General features: G+C 33.1%; 1 long non-coding RNA gene across 1 annotated transcript; it reads right to left on the minus strand.

Annotated features, from left to right (window-relative positions):
* Nucleotides 1-6,568: 6,568 nt before the first annotated feature.
* LOC105772953 (uncharacterized) lies at nt 6,569-9,355 on the minus strand. Its single transcript, XR_008196639.1, has 3 exons — nt 9,171-9,355; nt 9,026-9,078; nt 6,569-6,834 (listed from the first exon to the last, which is right to left on the minus strand). It is a non-coding gene; the product is annotated as an uncharacterized LOC105772953 (long non-coding RNA).
* Between the last annotated feature and the right edge of the window lie 11,766 nt (nt 9,356-21,121).

Below are 21,121 nucleotides of genomic sequence, written 5' to 3' on the forward strand. Positions count from 1 at the left end.
CAGGCCACTGTACCCCCACCACAAGTCTATCCAAAACTTTGACCCATAGTAATATTCACCAAAACTCTTCAAATCCAACCTCTGTTTCAAAGTTATTTTGTGCCCAAGTACTCGAAAACACTTGAAGGAAAACGTAAGCTTTGATATAATGATCATTACTGTAGGAGTGTGTGTGTGCGTTTATTTATAAGTTCAAAAACCCTGCAAAGAACAATGAAAGATTAATAGAAGAACAAGAAAGTCTAAGACAAAAACAAGCTTAAATGGAAATTTATAATATTAGTCTAAAAAATGATTTGGTGTTATTTTTTTTCTTTACTGTAAATGCATCTTTGTTTTTTCAACAGCTTCTTTACAAATTTTCTATTTATGAGCATTAATGGAGTTAAATGGAACTCCCTCTCTCTTTGAGTCAAAAGCAAAGAACTTGAAGGTCAAGATTACTTACTACATTCTATGCTATAGTAACTGATATCTCTAGATCAACTTAGCAATGAAACTTTTAAAGGTCAAGTCAAACGGTTTAAGAATTATGATTCGTTTTAAACTGTGAATAATAGAGAGGTTGGATTTGAAGAGATTAGGTGAAAATTACTAGGGGTCAAAGTTTTGGATCGACTTGTTGACCGTCTATCCCTGTCTCTTCCTTGCGGGTGAGTAAAGGAGAGATACATCAACATTAATACAATAATCAAATCAGAATAACTACATGCAAAGTCTGCAAGAGTGACATGTAAGTTGTAATATAATTTGTACAATGGGGTACAATAGTAATTTGAGTATCGAACCTATAGGAGTCGGTGATTGAGTGAATTCTAGCTAATAACATGTAATTAAAGAGTTTAACTAACTACTCACTAAATAGCATAGTTCAAAAAGCCATTAATTGAGGGTAATTGTGCTAATTAACAAACTAATAGCTAAAAAAAGACTAAATCATAAAGCATGCAAAGTTGTAAAACTATCTAATCAATAAAAATAGTGGTTGGTTGACTTCAATGTGGTTCATTAATCATCGAATTAGGGATCTAAAATGCTTAAACTCCTAAAGTGGCTCCATTTTACCTCTCAGTCTCAATTTTACCAATTTAGATAAATTAGTCCAATTTATCTCTTGATCTCACCCGACTAACCTGGGAATAATGAATTGGTACCTAATAAGATTACCTCTCAGACACACTTATCTTGATATAGCCTTAGGGGCATCATTCTTAAGTTTTGAAGTTCATTCAATTTAGTCCAATTTAGTCCCTAACCCAAAAATTAGTTTACCCACATCTCCATCAACAAACCTCCTAAGGTTTAGTTACCTATTAACATATCTAAGCTAATGAACATAAAAGAAACACACTTGAAAGCCATTAATATAAAACTTCAACAAAAAGATGAAAGCTTTAGTTTTTACTTTGAAAAAGTTAAAAGAAAAGCAACTAGCAACAAGATAAATGAATAAGAACAATAACATTGAGATTTTTAACAGATGAAAAGAAAATCAACTGAAATAACATTAAACTAGAGATGAAAATGTCATTACAAACAAATTTAAGGTACTAAACATGTAAATAAGCCTAAGCTATAGTGCTAACTAACTTAACTAACTTAACTAACACTAAGAATGTGAAGAAAAACAAAGAAACAAGCAAAAAAAATAAATATACAACTATGGAGAGGAGAAACTAAAACCCTAGAAGATGATGCAAAAACTAAGAAAACTATCCTAAACTTGTGTCTAATGCCTCCTTTTTCTCTCCAGCCGATTTTTGGCCTTTTTTTAACAACTAGCAAACCATAATTTCTTGACCAAAATGCCCCTAATTGTGTGTTTTTTTATTAGTGTTGCGGTTGGACAAAGATTACCCCTGATGTCAATTTTTGTCTCCCCGCGACAGTGATATCGCAATACTTAGGGTATGAATATTGTGATATCGTCGACAGTCTCGAAAAAGGGGTGTTCCTTCGGGGGTTGGATATTGCGATACCCAAGGCTGGTATTGCGATATTTTTGTAGATGGTCTCCATTTTCTTCATTTCAGGACTGTCAAGGGTATTGTGATACCGCTTTCCTTGGTGATGTTTTCCTCTAGTTTGAGCCATCATCGAGTTCCTACAACACTCAATTGATTGTTAGGGTCCAAATGGCACATTTGGCCAATTTGGGTCTCAAAATGAGCATAAAATGCATTAAACACTTATTAAAATGAAAGAATTAAAATTAAGCAAAAAAAATATGAAAAATACCTTTAAATTGCTTGAAAATAACTCTTTAAGTTTAACGGGGAGCCTAATTTGACATATCAAATTACGGTAGATCACTTGCACTAGGGGTACAGTGGCTCCTTATTTCAATATTTCAAACCAGTCCATTATTAGCCAATTATACCAAATTCCACAACATTTCAATTATATAAAAACATTCAAATACTAAATTAAATAAAAACACACATATAATACTAAGTAAGATAGTAAGTTCCATATGAACTTACCTGTTCAAAATACAAAAGGAGTGGATCCTTTAGGGACAAATTTGTAATTTTAGCTTTTCCTTATTTGTTCCACTTTAATCCAATTCTTGATCTATACAATTATTTTATATACCAAATCAATTCCAAACATTTTTATACTATTTCATGATATGCATGATTCAATATAATTCTATTATTCAATTTTCCTCATATTTTATATTTTATTCAATTTAGTCTCTAAACTTGAGATAAACATAACTTTAAATTCCTAGCTTCAAATTAAAATCGGTCTTACATACTTTCGTTAGAGACGTTATGCTTTTCATTTATAATATAATTTTATGATAGATTTCACATCTACTCAATTTGGTCCCTAATATACAAAGTTAACAATTAAGTTATATTAACTTTACAGTCTAGTCCTTTTCATAATCAAGCTTAAAATCTATCAATTTCAAGCCTAATTCTTCAAGAAATCAACAGTAGAAACTTTCAAAAGCTTTAACAGTTTTACAAATTTGTACATGAGCTAGCTAAATCAAGCTTCTATGACCTTAAATCTATAAAAATTACAAGAAAAGAACTTGAATTTACCTTAGAATTAATGGCCCAATGTTTTAGAGTTTTCTTAGGTTTTTCCCTCCCATGGACAAAAAGAAGAAACAAAATGGAGAAGATGACATCTTTTTCCATTATTTTTTGCTTTTACACCTTGATTAAACTTTAATTAATTTGGTTTAATTAACCTAACTAAGTTTAATTTTCTCTAATCTAATATTAACTAATGTTAAAGATTTCTCACATAATCATCCACCAAATTTCAATTATAAATGGTTTAATAACCATTTTGGACCCTTGCTTAATTTCTGTTTTAATCCCAAGTCTTTTGTCAATTAAAAATCTATAGCGATTGAACTTTTACGATTTAGTCCCTGAGCTTTAATTAACTATCAATTCGACAAAATTATTGGGCCAATCTTTAATATGTTTTTATATTATCTTTGTAAATATTTATTTTAATATTTATGGACTCAATTCTGAAAAAGGGGTTCCAAAATCGCATTTTTTGGTACCATTAAAAATTGAGCCATTACACAAATTGTTACCATAATATTGAAATTAATTAATTTAATATTCTTCTAATTTTGAAATTTTATTTTATATTTCTAAATTAAAATCAACTCAAATAACTCAACTTTAACAATTGTCTATAACTCAAATTTCTTTTAATTATATGGTATTGTGTCTTTCATGCTAAGCTAAAAGCAAATAAAATTTCTTACAATTATAATTGAATTAATTAATTAATTAATTTTATCTTCCATGCCAAACGAAAATAAAAAATCACTTCTTTACCCAAATGAAGAACAAGCATTTAATTTAACTAATTGTAATGATTTCTCTTTGCTTTTAGCTTAGTGTAACTAATATTACACCACATAAAAGTATCAATATCTTCAACCTTGAGAAATTTTTTGAAGCCAAATTTTTTTATGCTTCTTACTTTTAACTAAAAAACTTTGGTCTCGGATTCATGACTCACTAGATAATCAAACACAGAACACAAGAAGTCATCATCAAATCCTTCTTCCTCCATCGGCATCACTTCTTCGTAAAGATGTAGTGTCTTATCCGCAGTAAATTGTTCCAAAGCATTAGCAATTTTGCCAAGTTTTTCACCCACAAATTTAATTTGTTCATCAACGACACTTTCTTGAACATTTTTTCTTTTACGTTTGGATGTGCCAGATAAAGATACATTTGTTCTTACCTCTTCAGCCTCTTCATTGTCGTAATCTACAGGCACTGAATCTTGGTTACTATCATCCAAATCTATGTCAGCAAATGTTTTGGCAAAACTCCCTGTTGCCATATCTTTGCCAACAACCAAAGTCATTTCATCATAATGATCAATGCTTTTATTCAAAAATGGTTCATACTTCTTGTGTGCCTATTGGATATTATACACAATTAGAACGACAAGTAAAAAACAATTGAAATATGCTTAACATATATATATATATATATATACATATATTACCATCACTGCTGTATCATATGTCGCTCTATCACAAGTGATCATTTTCATGTTATCATCTCATCCAAAACCACTTTCACCCCGAATTGTGCATATAATCTACCAATGGTTTTTTACAGTCCTCAAATGATTTTCCACATGCTTCGCATCGCATTGGACTTGAAATCTTTCAGAAATAGCTTCGGCAACTCGATTAATAGAAACTGCTTTGAAAGTATTAGAAGGCTTATTTCCTCTCTGGGCCTCCTCTGCTAGAATTTCAAGAAAAAGATGATCCATCGGTTTTGTCCACCTGAATTGCTTGGAGGTCCCTTCTTTGTTGCCCTTACCCATTCTACATTAATAATTGTCATTACCGATCATTTCAATATCCAACAAGCTTAAAACATAATAAATTAATTATCCAGCCAACATTAACAAAAAAAAAAATACTAAACATACATAACATAGAAACAATAACCCTAAGCCTTAAACCTACCTAATATTTCTAACCATATAATTAGTCCACATAGTTTGTGCAATTTCGTCTCTCTTAGCAGACCATTCTCTTGCTTCTTCTCTTTCTTCTCGCTCCGTAAGAGTTGGTATTATCAAATCAGACTCATGCTCATCGTATAATCTTTGATTAAGTAAATCACTAGGATCAACTCCCATTATCACTAGGATTAACTCCCATTATATGATTATGAATGATACAACAAGCCAAAACTATATCTACTTGAGTTTGAAAATTCCAAAATGGTTCAACATCTAATACACAAAACCGTTTCTTCAAAATCCCAAAAACATGTTCAATAGTGATTCGTAATGATGAATGACGGAGATTAAAGAGTTCCTTTGCATTTTCAGGCCTCTGAGCACTAAACTCTTTTAAATGATATCAGACACCACGATATGGGATAATATATCCATTTCGGATGCCATATCCAGCATCAGCAAGATAATATTTACCTACAATTTTACAAAACATAATTAATACTAATAAATTATGAGCTTACTAGAACTATTTGGTATTTAATGATAATTATTACCTTCTGGAATTCTTAATCCTCTTGGGCGTGAAAGTGCATCACTTAAAATACGAGAATCATGTACACTACCTTCCCAACCAGTTAGAACATAGGAAAGTTTCAAATTAAATGTAATGGCAGCCAATACATTTTCTGTCGTCCCTCCTTTACGGCTACGAAATCTTCCTTGAATGCTAAGTGGAACGGATGCACGAACATGAGTTCCATCTAATGCTCCAATACAATCTTTAAAATAAGGATAAAACCTTGGATTGTTTCCGATTTCACTAGGAGTTGACTCATCAGGTAATCTAATAACTAGTTTATACAATTTCAAAATAGCTCTCAATACAACCCTAAAGTAACGGTGAACTGTCTCAGTTGATCTGTAATATCTAGATCCAATCACTCGAAACCTTACATTATGACCAATTATATGTAAAAATATAACTATTTGCCCCTTAATATTGACAGATTTAGATGATTGTAACAAATTATTCCTACTAAGAATATCACACAAATTAAAAAAGTTGATCGGTCTCATCCTTATCATATCAATACAATGTTGGTCACCACTATATAAAATACTATTAATATAATTTTCTCTTTCATGATCTCGATTCACACTAGGGTGAAAAGTAATTTTCTTCCTAGTTTTTAATTTTTTAATCCAAAGAGCCCCAAAAGCTAAAACTGAAGCCACGACTTCGAAAATTGCATTTTGATGTTGATTATGATCCATCTACACAAAATTATGCCACACAAATATTTGATCACTAAAAAAAAAGATGCAAGATTTTCATAAGATCACATATATGACTAAAAGTTACCATGACTAAAGTGCATACATACATATCAAAAGCTAATTATAATTGTATTAATAATTTTTTGAGAAATTAAATGTTCCTGTCAAAAAAATTTATTTAATTTTATATTAAGATAAAATTTGACTGGTATAATAACAACTTTAGTGATCATAAATTACATATTCCATCAATTTGGTAATGATTTAACAAATTTAGCCTAAAATATTATTGTAAATGTGTAAATATTTTAAGTGCTTAACTGTTTGGACACTACAGTTGAAATCACCCGAGTGGTGCAGAAACACACTGTTGGTTGAAGCATTAAGTTTAATATAAAGGATATAAATTAAGTATAAGAATGGTGCTAAAGTAAAAGAACTACCATTAGCTAAGCAAATTCATCAAAAATAATAAGAGCAAGAAATCACAGAAGATATCTGCAAATATGAAACTATATCAGTTGTTGTAACCCGTGATCCTTCCTCTTGCTGCCTCAAAATCCTTTGAAACAGTTTCTCCTGCAAAGAACAAGGGAAAAGAGAGGAAGGATTTATATAGTAGATACAATACCAGACGTCAACCAGGGACAAATAAAAACAATTATACAACTGAAAACGAAAGCAAAAGAAAGCCTGCAGCAATATTTTAAAATGAAGGGTTGCAATGAAAGCATTGCAGTGGGAAACATAGTAGGCTGAAATTATTCATAACTAATTTAAGACAACAATGAGCAAGACTACGGGACCAATGGAATAAAACAAGGATGCAAATCAACCACAAGCACCATTCACCGCATATGGACAAATCAATAAATTAAAGAACTAAGTAAAAAATCTAGAAGCAGAGGGCTCTATCGTGAGAACTGAGGACACAAGTTCAAGAACTAGGGAACTTTTTCCAGTTTTACTACAAACACAAAAAGGTGTGCATGCTTGCTACAATCATCATTTTGCCTTTGAAGAAGCTATGACTGATCAGGGGAGCTCAAAGCATGCAGCTTCTAAATTGAGGGCTTAATGTCTCTTCAATATAAGGTTTAGTTCCGAGGACAATTTTTATATCATGTGACTATCTTTCTAGAACATAATTATATGACCATTTTATCTTATTCTGTAAGCATAATAAAAACTTATGGCACATCGTAGTCGCAGTTTGGATTTAACCAGCTTCAGGATACCTGGTATAGTTGCTTTAAAGCAAAAGAATTTTAAAATTAATATCATAATAACTTGCTAAATTTGAGAAAGTGACTAACCATTAATTATAATTTAACTTTTCTATATATAAACTAAAATTACACTTTTTCCTTCAAAATAATTATATTATTCTTGAATTTTAAAACTCTAATGTACTTTCTATTCCAAAACACTTTTAATTTTTTGCTTCGAAAGCAAAAACAAAAAAAGTATAAAAAAAAAGCCAAACACGACCTTTGTATTTTTTGCATTTATTTATTTATTTTCAAGTTTTTAAACAACAATAGCTCATCAAAAACTTGATAATTTTTTTAAGGTAATAAAGACTAAAGAACTTCATGTTGTGATCATGTGCTCAATACTGAGGTGGAGGCCATTCTGTTCAGCTTGGAACTAGCAGCTGAATATCGACCCTCGAATATAGTAGTGGAAAGTGACTATATGTTAGTAGTAACAAGGATAAACAGTTTGAGTCCTATTTTTTGGGAGCGGAATGGTTTGCTTAATGATATTTTGGACTTGATCTTGCATTTGGGGTCGTGTTTTTGGCCATACTTTTCAACTAGGACATCAGTTTTCCCATAATCTTACTAAGCTTGATTGTAATGTTGGGGAGGATTAAAGATGGTCAGGCTTAGTTAATTAATTTCTGTAATCCTGATTTATGGGATGACTAAAACACCTTACTGCCCTCCATAAAAAAAACAACGAATAATCCATACACTAAATACAAGTAATTCAACCAAGAACCATAAGGAGAAGGAAGTAGGGTGAAACCCAGAATTAGAAAAAGTACCCAATAATCCATTGAATGAAATGTATAGAAGGAGAATGCATGGAGAAATACAATTTACAAGAAAACTGAATATGCGTTTGAGATCACATGTCTATTATATTTGGAACATATGTCCCAACTCCCAACAGTATATACATACATATAAATGGCTATTATAACTGAAATGTATAGAAGAAGAATGCATGGAGAAATACAATTTACAAGAAAATGATATCACATGTCTATTATATTTGGAACATATGTCCCAACTCCCAACAGTATATACATACATATACATGGCTCATGTCATTACTGTAATAAAAAACTGGAAAACATGTATGTGAATGTATGTATGAATTCAATGTATGTATGTATGTAATGTACGCTGCCCTTACACCACATAATATTCCCATCCATCTCATCTGTAGTTAACTTTCAAAATATTCCCCAATTTTATATCCAAGCCAAGATTGAAATGAACAAAATCCAGTTTCTTCATTTTTCTGACTAATCAACAAAATCCAGTTTCATAAAATGAAATGTTCCATTTAACACAATAAAGTCAGTTGAAGCTAAAAAATTACCAATTTTTAATTCCTCAAGTTTACATCCCAATCCTAATTCATTCGTCGAACCTCAACAATTAAACAAAATAAAAAATAAAATACTAATATAAATATGCAGAAACCCCTAACAATTACCTAGAGCTTGCAATCAATAATGTGAGTAGAAATCCACCTTCGATGAATCGCGAGAAGAGGTGACGATTCAGGTTGTAATTTTTTAGCAACCTAACGAGAAGAGGTGAATCAGCAGGCATTACAAATCTGCCATTAGAAGAGAACCAGCATGAGCATAATTAAGAAAGAAGATAGTGATATACTTGTGGCTGCTAATTTTTTAAGGTTTCTTTAAAATACAGACTTGACGAGGGTCGACCGACAGAGATGACGAGGACAACGAACAGAGATGAGGAGGAGCGGCAGAGGCTGATGGACAGAGAGGAAGAGAGAACCACTGCTATCGAGAGTGTAGAGAAGGGAATGGAAAATGTCTTACGAATTCCAAATTGGTAAGACTTTTTCCGGAAATTGGGAATTGATTTACTCGTGTTTTGGAAAATGTTTTCCTTTAGGAATTCATTTTCTACCAAACAAACGCCGGAAAATCCGAAAAATATTTTTCGGAAAACATTTTCCACCAAACAAACGAACCCTAAGATTCAATATTATATTATAGATGATGAAATTTTTGGACCAAATGCAAAGTGCCATGTATCAAGCCCAAATTCTTTATCAAAAAAAAAAAATGTATCAAGCCCAAATTACTGTGACCAAAGTTAGAGTTACCATAAGTGCAAATGATGATATCATATTTGTGTCATAATAATTTTTCTATTTAATTTTAATTAATTAAGAGATAAATATTAAAATTTTATATTATCACTAATTAAAGATAAAATAATTAAGTGATAATATTAAATGATTATTTTATATTTAATTAATTAAATTAATAAGAAATAAATAATAAATAAAGGAAAACAATCAAATAGAGCAGTTAAATTCTACACGAACTTTTTTTTATTCAAGTACTTGTCAATATAAAAAGGGGTAACCCAAGCCATTTTACAGATTCACAAGTTCAAGAAGTCCAAAAATGTCTATAGAATTTTTTGAATAAGCCGAAGAACTTGAATAAATTCTAAAGAACGTCATATCAGTTCTGAAGAAAAGTCGCTTTCTGATCCAATTCAACTGTGGAGAAGAAGTCAAAAGTCGTTTTTGAAGAAAGCTGCCTTTCAATCGATTTCAATTGAAGAAATGAGGTCCAAACTCGTTTCAATAACAATTCAACACAACACTTGATGCAATCCATATCCATCCAAGACCAAGTTAGACAACCTTTGGATCGAAGTCAAATCAGAGAGAAGAATTAAATAATATTTTCTCTGTATTCAAGAAATTTCCAAAGATTGTAACTTTTCTATCAAAGTTATCAATAAATTTGACTTCAAATTTTCAAGTAAACTTTTGACTCAAAATTTGTGTGCATATATAATCAAAAGAAATTTAAGTTTCTTGGACCATTATTAAATATGAGTTATTTGAGTTGATTTCATTAAGAATAATCTGAAACATAACATAATTTTTTAAAATTTATTTCAATATTACGATAACAAATCAATCGACATTATAAATGGATAAAATGTTCAACAATTTATTTAATATGCTAAGGCCTTACCACTGAATCAATAAGCTTATTCTTGACCATTTTCTATCACATTTAATATATATACTAGTTTGAATTTATTCCTAGTTGCTGAAAAATAAAATAGGTAAAAGTGAAAAGAGTGAGATTTGAATTTTGGCTCTCTAAGCAATATCTAAGTTCTCTACCACCTAAACTAATGCTTATTTCACAATAAATTTATTAATTCTAACCCTATAATTTTGGGCATTACACACTACTTCTTTTTCTAGCGTACCTTTAGAGTTTATTTAGAGGAGGATTTTAGTTTTAGCAAGGTTTTTAAAAATTCAAAAATAAATTTATTTGTTTGAGTAAAAATAATGGAAATTTTTAAAATTTTTAAGAAATTTCAAAAAGAGTTTTGAGTAAAATTCGTGGCCTGCATCTACTCTTTAATGGGCCTACAGCATATGAAGGATTAGTTACTAGACTCGTTCCTGTAAATACCTTGAGAAATAAAAAAGAGAGTTGATTTTTAAAATTCTTTTTATTTTACATTATTAAAACTGTTTATATTTTTTATAAATATAATAATATCCATATGACATATTTTTATATTATTTATTTTTAATATTTTTATTTTGTAATTATTTTTAACTTATTAAATTTCATTAACTTATTTTTAAATGTTATTTATCCAAACGAAATACACACAAATACTAATATTTTGAAATGATACATTTCAAAATGTTAACACTCTGAAAATCTTCAAAATTGTAATTTTTTTATCCAAACCCACATTTAAGGTTCAATAAAAAAAAACCACCTACATTTGCAACCTAATTTCCTTCTTTATCATTTTTTTAATTTTATTTGGCCAACACCCTTCCATTTAATTTCTATTTTAATGGTTTTACTTCTTTCTTTAGTTTTCTTGAAAATACATGTAAAAACTTTTTAAGCATCAACATTACTTTAATTTATAAAACTTTCATATTTTTATCATTAATATAACTTTAATATTAATTATTTTCATTTAATAAAATATGATTAATATATTTTTATGTAAAGTTTATGTTTTAAAATAATATCTTAATTAATATTTATTATTTTATTTCATTTAAAAAAGAAATAATTTTACTAAAATTTGAAAGAAGAGATTGTTATGGAGAACTAATTTAGTAATGAATATCCTTTATACTTTATGGCCGTTTCTATTGTATATAAAAAGTTTTTATAGATGAAAAAAATAAAAAATTGATTCTATAATAAACTTTGTTGTTATAATAAAATGATGGCATAGAGTATGAGTATTATAGAGAGAACAGGCTACATCATTTCAGTCGAAATTTAAAGATTACACTTAAAATGATTGAAATTCGTCTAAGAAAAGAGAAAATCCTCTTGATTCTAATTTCAATCATGTTTAAAGTTAATTAAGATTATAAAAGGTGGTTAATGCTTATTTAAAAAAATTAAATTTATGCTAAAAGTCTGTAATTAGGGCGGATTGCATTTGGAATCCTCTAATGAAAAATGGATAAATTAAGTCTTATATATTTCAAAATGTGCAGATTAGCCCCATTAAATTTTACTTTATTAAATGATTATTTACTAATTTGGTCCTTAAACTATAGCTAGAATATCATTTTAATTTTTTTAAAATTCTTAACAATAATAAAAAATCTTTAAAATAAATATAAATTATTTAAAATTGTGTTAAATAATTAAGATAAATGTTTTTTTAATAATTTTCATAATTATTTTAACATAATTTAAAGAAAGAATGGGAGAAGAAGATATATGATTCATATGTGGCTCAATCAAAAGAGTTTGAACAAGCAAATGTTTCACTTAAAGATTCCAAGCACCAAGTCAATTCTCTCCCGGAAAACTTGCAGAAATGGGAAAACCCATCAAGCGTTTCCTCTCAAACTTCCATGGGGGATGACCATTTAAAAAGACTTGAATTGGAGTTTCAATTTACCAAAGAGAAATTGGTTCGTGCGCAAGAAGGTGAGCGAGCTTCTTCATTACCGATGCAGAAGAAAACAACAATAAAGCCATGGATGATTTAGCCTTGGCATTGAAAGAAGTGATAACAGAAGCAAACGAAGCCAAGGACAAGCTGTCTGCAACACCATTTGAGCTGAAGAAAACAAAAGGGTTGGTAGAAAATTTGAAGATGAAGCTGAAAATGGTGGAAGGAAAGTACAAGGGAGCAAAGAAAGATGTATAGTTTAGGAATCAAATTGATAATTAATCATTTAAATTAACGTTTTACATCATTATTTAATAAATAAAAATTGACAGGAAATTAATTTACATGTTTTGAAATATATAAAAGTTAATTTATCTATTTTTTCAATAGAAAAATTGAAATGCAACTGCCTCTAAATACATTTGTACCCTTAACATACCGCAAGATATGTTTCACAGCTGTCCAATGCGCATAATGAGGTTTATGCATATATTGACTCATTTTAGTGATAGAAAAGGACAAATCAGGACGAGTTAAACACAAATACTGCAGACTGCCTACAACTTGTTGATAAATAGTACCATCTGACAAAGGTGACCCAACCAAGGATGTAAGAGTCGGTGAACTTACCATAGGAGTGTTCACTGGCTTGGCATTCATCATGTTAACACGTTCTAGCAACTCACGAGCGTACTTTTGCTAAGACACATGCATCCAATCCTGATGTCTGAACACCTCAAGCCTAAGAAAGAAACTCAACTCCCCTAAATCTTTAAGAGAAAACTGACGATCAAGACAGGAAATAACGTTTAATTCAGCACAATCACCACCCGTAACAATAATATCATCAACATAGACAAGGAAATAAACATTTCCAACATTTGTGTGCTTCTAAAACAATGAAGAATCAGCTCTTGAAGGCTTAAAATTCAATTGTTGTACTAAAAAAATCCTCAACTTTTCAAACCAAGTTCTTAGGGCTTGTTTAAGACCATTTATGGCCTTATTCAACCTACATGCCAAGGGCTGCCCATGGTCCTCAACCATTTCAAACCCAGGAGGCTGCTTCATGTAAATATCCTCAGCTAGGTCTCCATTTAAAAACGCATTGTTCACGTCAACCTGTCGAAGCTTCCACTTTCGTGACACAGCTAAGGTAAGAATCAGGCGCATAGTATTGGCTTTGACAACTGGACTCAAAGTCTCATAATAATCCAGTCCAGCTGGTTAAGAGAATCTTTGAACAACCAAACAAACCTTATTGCGTGCTACACTTCCATCAGAATTCTTCTTGATCTTGAACAACCATTTGCATCCGACTAAAGATCGATTTGCCAGTACTGGAACTAAATTCCATGTATGATTTCGAATTAAAGCTTGAAGCTCATCATTAACAGCTTGCTTCCAAGAAGGAATCATCATTCCCTCATGAATAGTTTAAGGCTCCACATTACTAATCATTACCATATACGCCTTTGGTTTGTAAAACCCCATTTTACTCCTAGTCATCATGGGGTGACAATTCACTGAAGTAGGCCTCTGCTGCTCAACAATTGGCGTTAAAGTACCTATTGGACTTATTGAAGTATAGCCGAGAACACCATTCGAAGAAGAATCCAATGCACTAGTATCACTAGCTGGACTAGAATCAGCTCTAGATTGTGCTGAAATCTCTGCGGTAGGAACCTTGAACACTGGAAAGGTAGTAATAGCTCTCGTGTACCGACCAGACTTGTTGTCAGTGACAGATACTACAGAAGTTGACACTTGAGCAAATGGAAATACATTTTCATCAAAACAAACATGTCGAGAAATGTAAACATGTCTAGATCGACCAACACATTTATATCCCTTATGATTGGAAGCATAACCAAGAAATGTACAAGGGGCAGACCTGTATTGGAGCTTGTGTCGATTATATGGTCGGAGAAGTGGATAGCAAAGACAGCCAAAAATACAAAGTTGACGATAATCAGGTTTGTGACGAAAGAGTTGCTCGTGTGGATATACACCATGTAATACCTTTGTTGGAAGGACATTCATGATGTGCACAGTAGTAGCAAACGCATCATCCCAGTAAGAAATAGGCAAGGAAGCTTGAGCTAACAACGTCAGTTCTGTTTCAAAAATCTGTTGATGGCAACGTTCAACTAGGCTATTCTGTTTCGAGGTTTGCGGACACGACACACGATAAACAATTCCACATTGTTAAAGATACAAGTCAAAAGATCGAAACTCACCACCTACATCAGTTTGAAGTTGTTTGAGTTTAACACCTAACTGTAGCTCAACACATTTCTTGAATGACATAAATGCAGAAACTGCATCAGATTTCTTTTTAAGGAAATAGATCCAAGTGTACCGAGAGAATGAATCAACAAAAGACAAATAGTATTAATAACCAGAGGAGTAACAAGAAGCTAGCCCCCATACATCAACAACCACAAGTTCTAAGGGAGAAGTATACACGAAATCAAAGGAACCAAAGGGCAATTTGTGCCTTTTCCCAAGTTTACAAGCATTACACAATGAGTAATTATTATGTCTAGATACTCTAATAGTACAAGCATTCAAAACACTACTAATAATACCATGTGATGGATGACCTAATCTTTGATGCCACTTGTCAAACCTAGTATCTGACCCTGTTGTTGAAGAGACTCTATACGAGATGTACTTACAACATTAAAAGTGAAGTAAGATTTAACAGTATCAAATCAATACAGCCATTCAATTCATTTCCGCAAAGCAATGTCTGATGAGTCTTCAGATCATTGACATAACAACAATTAGGACAAAACTCAAAAAATACACTATTGTCCTTTGCAAACTTAAAAACAGACAATAAATTCTTACCAATATCAGGAACATACAATAGGTCATTAAGCAACAACGGACTAAAATCATTAGCCAAGATAGTCGAACCACCAACATACGTAATAGGTATAGAGAGGCCATTACCTATAATGACCTTAGCTCCTCCATTGTACAAACGAGCATCTGAAAGTTTCACCGAGTCACTCGTTATGTGAGTAGTGGCACCACTGTTTGGATACCACACCGGATCTACAATTGTAGAAAGACTAACAAGCATAGGTGATCCAGTCGATTTCGCAGTGTGACCGCCCATCGAAAAAGATGACTAAGATAAAAGATCAGATCGACGATGCACACAGTCAAAATCATAAGCAGAAGAACTACGTGATATTTGATCAACGACAGAAGGCATGTAAAATTGATGACTTGGGCCACGGTGAATTGAATCCATCTCAGAAATTGCAGGCTAAATCTGACGAAGTTGACCACATGCTACTGGATCAGAAGCATAGTAAAGAGGTTGCAACCCAGACCAATGTGATCCACCATCCGTACAACACATATATGCAGTAATGGGCTTTCGACCCACATGAGAGGCAAATCTAACCCAACTAGAACGCTCACTATCATCCCTCGTACTAGGGTTTTCCCCTTCGTCGTTGGACACCAAATCATACCTGTAGAAACATCTCCGAGCAAAATGCCCAAACTTCCCACAGATCTGACATTAAAGTTTTGCATTACCACCACGTCGTCCTCGACCTCGCCCATGACGAGAAATATGAGATCCTCGTGACGAATGAAACATATCTAGTGGCGGTTGTCAGGCATACGATGGAACATTTTGTGCTGAAGCAGTCTTATTCACCACCACAACATTCGCTAAAAATGACACCTAGATAAATGCCCTTGTTGCCGAGCCTCAGCATCCAGAAGAGCAGTTGTGACACCTTGTAGATCAAATGGCACTATGCTCGTAGAGATAATTGACACCACGTGATAAAACTCTGGCAGTAAACCATTCAAAATAGTAGACTGTTGTTCTTCCATTGTTATTCATTGACCACACCCTGCCAAGGAATCACAGAGATGCTTGGTTTCTGCTAAATAGGCAGACATGGACAACTCATCTTTCCGAACATTATGCGATAATGACCGATAGCGCTTGGCCTTAGTGTTTGAGTGAGACCCAAAGATAAGCATAAGAGCCTGCAACAACTCATAAGACGAACCAGAATTCCCAACTAACTGATTATGCAATGATGGACTGATAGTCGAAAGAAGCCACGCTGCAAGTGCGAAATAATTTAAAACTAATACTTTTTCAGAATAATTTTTCCTTAATTGCAATGGAGTTACCAATTGCAAGTTCTACTTGATTGAGTTCATGAATGAATTTAGTTCAATTTGCTAGGTCTTTAATTACTTAGTGTAGAATGTTTGGTTATACTTGCAGCCCCTACAGCACGCCCCCTCGGAAAGATGACCATAAAGGCTGATCTTATTTTTGAGGAATACAGCTAAGTTCCTAAAAGTCATAAATACTCTGTGCATAAATTCCAGTTTTAAAGACTCATTGTTGTAGTTTTATCCATGCAGTTGGAGTTGATCGCCATGAAAAACTTCTGCTAGTTAAGGAGAGCAAATCAAATGCCGATCTTAAACGTGCAAGGAAACTGGCTCAGTTTTTTACTCCTAAAGATGTTTATGTTATAGAAGATAACAATGAAGCCATACATAAATCTTTTGCCCAAAGACCTCCCGATTCAATTGAATCTAAAAGGGAAAGTTCTTCAATGTAAGGACCAGAGAATTCTTCTGAATTTCAAGTAGCTCATTTCAGTTACACCCTTTTATCTTGTCATCTAAATCCCTTTTTATTGTGAGCCCAGTTTGAACCTCTTGGATGAAGAACTAGAAGGTATGGGAATATGCTGTGATTTTCATTGGATATCCTAGTATCTTTTTTCCTATTTCACGCAGCATTTTCACCTAAAAGCAATTCTGTAGGAGAGCTTGCTTCTAGAATTGAAAATGATGATTGTAAAATCATCACTGAGTAATCAATATTTGACCATATACAAGAAGAAGCGAAGAACTTTCCTCTCTCGACTCCAAACAATGCCTATTCTCCATCACCTGGAGGCTTAATTCTCACAAGAAAATGTTCTTCTAACCAAGAGAAACAAAATTTCTCAACAAATATTGCTTGATCCTTTGTTGAAAAAAAAGGCTACTGCTAAAAAAAAAACAAAACAAAGAACTGCAACGGAAGCAATGGGAATTTAGAGAAATTGATAACAGTGATACCAAACACTTTATTCCATGAAGAGTTTAACTACTGAAATAGCTAACTTAGAGATATATTAGGACTCTAATAGAATCTTGATACATCTCCTAAATAAAAGGAACACTACTGGAATTAAAAACAGACTTACAACAGACTTTGGTGACTCAACGTCTAAATTATTCAATCATAAATAATTTCTACATTACCCATTAACACTCCCCTTAAGGTAGAAACTCTCCAACACCCAACAATTCTCTCAAATAAATGAACTTCTTCGGTGGAAGTGGCTTTGTGAACAAATCAAGAACTTGTTCTTGAAGGCAACAAGATGCTCCAACTTGATATCTCCCTTTGCAACCAGCTCTCTTATGAAATGATGGCGTGTTTCAATGTGTCTTGTTCTATTGTGATAAGCAGGGTTTTTGTCATTGCAATTGTTGATGATTATCACAATAGATGGTAGTTGCCTCCACTTGTGTTTGCTTTAAATCACCAAGAATTCTTCGTATCCGATGACTTGACACGCAGCAGCAGATATGACCATATATTCACCTCGACGATGATAACGCGATTCTTTGGTTGCTTCTTTGAGCTCCATGAAACAACTCGCTACCCATAGTAAAAACGTAACGGTTGTACTCTTGCGATCTTCAATGCAACCACCCAAATCACTATTTGAAAAACCATACGGTCTTTGATTGTTAGAGGATTTATACCATATTCCAAATGAGCTTGTCCCTTCAAATAGCGCAAGATTCGCTTGGCGACTCCAAAGTGATGCTTGCTTGGACTGCATATATCTAGACAAGAGACTTGTTGCTTGCAAAATATCAGTCTACTATTTGTTAGATACAACAGACTCCCAATCAAACTTGAAACAATTGACAATCAATTTCTCTCCCAATCATCTAAGCAAAATTTTGATTGGTGCACATTGGAGTACTCACGAGATTGCGATCCTTCAAGTTGAACTTTTCAAGGAGATCATTCACATATTTTCTTGAGACATAAAAATACCCTCGCACATTGTTTAATTTCAAGCCCCAGAAAGAAACTCATCAACCCCAAATCAGTCATTTCAAATTAAATCATCATCGACTTTTTAAACTCATTCAACAAAGCACTACTATTGCTAGTATAAATCAAATCATCAACATAAAGGCAAATAATGAGAATCTCAGAAGTACCTCTACTTTTCACATATAGATTTGGCTCACTGGGACTTCTTTGAAAACCATTATTGCTGAAATGTCCATCAATTCTTCCATACCAGGCTCACGGCGCTTGCTTTAAGCCATATAGAGCCTTTTTCAACCTATACACTTTCTCTTCTTGATTTGTAACCTCGTAACCTTTTGGTTGCTGCACATATACTTCTTCTTCTAAGATCCCATTTAAAAAGGCCGACTTGACATCGAACTGATAAATTTCCCAACTTAATTGAGCTGCAATTGACAAAATAACACGTATGGTGTCAAATCTTGCTACCGGAGAGAAAGTTTCTTGGAAATCTAACCCTTCACGCTGCATGTACCCTCGTGCTACCAGTCTTGCTTTATGCTTTTGAATGGAACCATCAGCCAGGAATTTAGTTTTGAAAATCCATTTTAACCCAACAGCTTCTTTTCCATTTGGAAGATCTACTAATTCCCATGTCTTGTTCCTTTCCAAGGCTTTCATTTCATCATCCATTGCATCTCGCCATTCCTTGGATTTGATTGCTTGTTCAAAGACAATTGGATCTTCAATTTGGGCGAATTGGCATTGTTCAGTGCTTGCATAAATTTCTGCCAATGATCTCCATTTTCTAGGTGGTGATTCTGATAAAGAAGAGCTTGATGAAGTAGTATTTGGAATTACTGAAGGACTGTTTGGTGCTGATGAGCAAGAACTTCCATCTTCATTTTCTTGACTCGGATGAGTGTCGAGACATTCACCAACTTCAAGTAATGCTTCTGAACCTGCTTGTAATTCCTTCCAATTCCAAGAGCTTTTCTCATCAAAAACAACATCACGACTAATTAATAGCTTCTTAGATAAAGGATTATACAATCGATATCCTTTAGTTTCAGAACTATACCCAACAAAGATACATTTAGTGCTATTATCATCTAACTTTCCTCTCTTTTGAGATGGAATATGCCCAAATGCAATGCAACCAAAAATTCTCATATGAATTACCTCAGGTTTCCACCCATGCCAAGCTTCAAATGGTGTTTTTTGTTCTAGAGCTGCTGTTGGAGATCGGTTGAGGATGTACACTGCTGTGTGAATTGCTTTTGCCCAGAAACTTTTTGGACGATTTTTAGCTTTAAGTAAGCATTTTCCCATCTCAACAAGACTTCGATTCTTCCTCTCAGCGACTCCATTTTGTTGAGGAGTGTAGCTTGCTGTTAGCTGGCGTTGAATGCCAGATTCTTCACAGAATTTGTTGAATTCAGTAGAGAGAAATTCTCCACCACGATCTGTCCGCAAGGTCTTTATAGGCTGGCCATTTTGTTTCTCAATACTTACTTTAAACTTCTTGAAAACTGAAAGAGCCTCTGATTTTTCTTTGACAAAGTACACCCATGTCATTCTACTATAGTCATCAACAAAGACTAAAAAGTACCTGTTGTTATTGAGAGAAAGTGTTCTCATCGGCCCGCAAAGATCAGCATGAATAAGTTCAGCAAGTTGGGAAGCTCTCCTTGCCTTGCCCTTTGGAAATGAATCTCGATGTTGTTTCCCAAATATACACTCTCACACATCACCAACATTTTTTATTAGAGGTAAACCATCAACTAAATTCTTTTCAGACATGAGTTTTAAACTACCAAAATTTAAGTGCCCATATCTGTGATGCCACAACCAATTTTCATCAAATGATTCCGCCTTCAAAGCAAGCTTTTCATCAATTGCGAGATTATAAGGAAAAATCTTATTTTTTGCCATTGAAACACTCGCTAACAGGTGCTTTTTTGATTTATCCTTAAAAATGCAGCAATTGAATTCCTCAAAGACAAGTGAATACCCATCCACCATAAATTGCCCAACACTTAGCAAATTAGAATCTAAGTCGGAACATACAAAACATTATGAAGCATAATTAAGACCTAGGAATTCATCTGTACCGTACCTTTTCCCTTTGCTACACGAACAGTTCCATCACCAAGCGTTATTCGGCTAGTTACTGACTTATCTAAGTTGCTGAAGAGACTTAATTCACTCGTCATATGATTGCTACAACCACTATCTATGTACCAAACCTCAGGAGAACACTTCTTAGCACTAAAGCATGCAACGAACAGGCTCTCTGTCTCATCTTCTTCACTATCTTCATGAGCCAAGTTAGCCTGCTTCTCTTTAAGCTTGCAAAACCTCTCAATGTGCCCGAACCTTTTGCAATAGTAGCATTGTTTTGGACTACTATTTTCTCCTTTATCGTCATCTCTATACCGTTGGTTCTGTCCATTGAATCGTCCACCAGCCCTACCTCTTCTTCTCCCACGAGATGAATTTCCTCCATGCCAGTCATTGAAGTTTGTTTCGTTGGTGCCCTTTCCACCACGAGAGT

This window comes from Gossypium raimondii, chromosome 6 (assembly GCF_025698545.1).
Source record: "Gossypium raimondii isolate GPD5lz chromosome 6, ASM2569854v1, whole genome shotgun sequence".
Lineage (NCBI taxonomy): Eukaryota > Viridiplantae > Streptophyta > Magnoliopsida > Malvales > Malvaceae > Gossypium > Gossypium raimondii.